The following is a 1923-nucleotide window of genomic DNA, read 5'->3' as shown; positions in this document are numbered from 1 at the left end:
GGAATTGCTCATGATCACAAATTTATTGGCAGAAAAGCAAATTTATATGTTCTGTAGTTCATTCTCCCATAACATGAGAACTCTGCCTGAAATATGTACTCTCCTGGAAATTTGCTAGTCAGCTACTTTTCTTCCCTCCTTAACTCTATAGACCATCTAGCTGCTTCCAGACCTTCACCTCACTTCTGTAAACAGAATTCCAAATGCTCAATGTGCTGCTGCTTAACCTGTGGCACCCACTGTTGACCCACTCTTCAGTTACATTTGGTCATGTGACTCTCTTTGACCAATGAAGGTAATTGAAGCTACATCATCTATTAACAGAAACATTAACTGAGAGATCAACAGTAGGCTCTTTGCTCTGTGGATGGGGATAGTAGGTCTCAGACGGGAGCGATCCTTTCAATGTAACAATTGGTTAAATACACACAAATCAGATCTACAGTAGTTGAACTTTAACAACTGACAGATAACATGAGTAGGAAAAGATTTTTGTCAACCATGGGCACTTAGGGTACTTGTTTGTCACTCAAAAGCTAATATACACAAGTCTATCTCTATTTTTCACCCTCCCCAGTATGTTATTTTCTCTCAATAAATAAAATGCCATGCATCCAAAGTGATATTTCAAATATCTAACTATGACAGTATTAATTTTGAAATTAAAACTTTTTTCATTTATATCACTTTATTGGAAATGTTTATAACAGTACAGTGAAACTAAATTTCAGAGACAATGGATGTCATTACTTTAGGCATCATCAGTTTACTATAAAAGGGAGGCGTGGAAATTATTTACATGAATGTCAGCAGAATGGGCAGCTTCACGTGACACCATTTCAACAGTGATTTCAGTCCACTTACTTTCCAAGAATGTCACCATCTCTAAATAAGAATAGTCCTTGTTGTCTAGAACTATTTTGGTGCCTCCATATTCTGGGAGAAGAACTTTGCCTCCAACCTTCACATTGACCAGTTAAATATCTCCACCCTTTCCTTTTGTGCCTGATCCCAGAGCCTCTACTGACACTTGCAACGCCTTCTCTTGCCCCTTTTCTGGAAGCGCCATGTCAATTTTGGCTACAGTTTCAGCAGCACTCGTTTCAATCAATACTCTGTCAAAGAGCGGAGGGAACTTTCTGAAAGCTAGTCCAGCCATGACTCTGCACTCAGGCTGCAAGAGGCCTTAAACTTAAAACTTTTAATCATTTTCCAATATAGTTCAAATAGTCCTTACCCTGGCCAAGAAAATCCCATGTAACTTGCCTTCTTACCTCCTACCTCATCCTTGGCCATTCTGGCTCATTTCACTCTTCGAGTTTTTGCATTTATAGAATATGTCTTTTGTGTACTTTGCCTGGCTTCTTGAGAGTCCCATCTCTAGTTATTTCTCAAGAGAGAGTTTCAATTTTTAATGTTAGTCTCAACTGGTCAATTTCTATAATACTAGACTTTTCTTCAGTGGGCTTTTGTTGCCAACCAAGATTGTCATTCTTGACTAGTGTTTGCTTTGATGGCTACAGTGTATAGGAACTCTGTCAGCGTGTTTTACCGCTGTAGCTTTTACATCTAGAATCATGTAGGACATTTCAGGTTGTTCATGTTCACTTCATCCCTACGATATTGACGTATCAATGCACTACCCTCTAACAGCTCCTTGTCTGGTTGTTGGTAAAGTTGGCCTCATCACTTCACAAGGATCCTTACTCTATTTCTACAAAACTGAACTATCTTTTTTACCCTGGGGATGACCTTTACATGTATACACTTGCAACTGATAATAATTAACAAGCTGAGAAGCATGGTGAAATGGATAGAGACTTACTGTGAAATATTGTATACCCAGGTATTTTGGCAAATGGTTTATGAATTTAACATTATGTATTTTGAAATACAGATATAGATAGATAATAAATATAGATA

The 1923-nt window shown here is 37.9% G+C and overlaps 1 pseudogene; it reads right to left on the bottom strand.

Annotated features, from left to right (window-relative positions):
• Positions 1-851: 851 nt before the first annotated feature.
• On the bottom strand, positions 852-1159 carry LOC118581344 (annotated as a pseudogene).
• Between the last annotated feature and the right edge of the window lie 764 nt (positions 1160-1923).

The sequence above is a fragment of the Onychomys torridus genome, chromosome 4 (assembly GCF_903995425.1).
Source record: "Onychomys torridus chromosome 4, mOncTor1.1, whole genome shotgun sequence".
NCBI classification, from domain to species: domain Eukaryota; kingdom Metazoa; phylum Chordata; class Mammalia; order Rodentia; family Cricetidae; genus Onychomys; species Onychomys torridus.
Note: the sequence above shows the minus strand (reverse complement) of the source record. Positions and strands in the feature narration are given on the sequence as shown.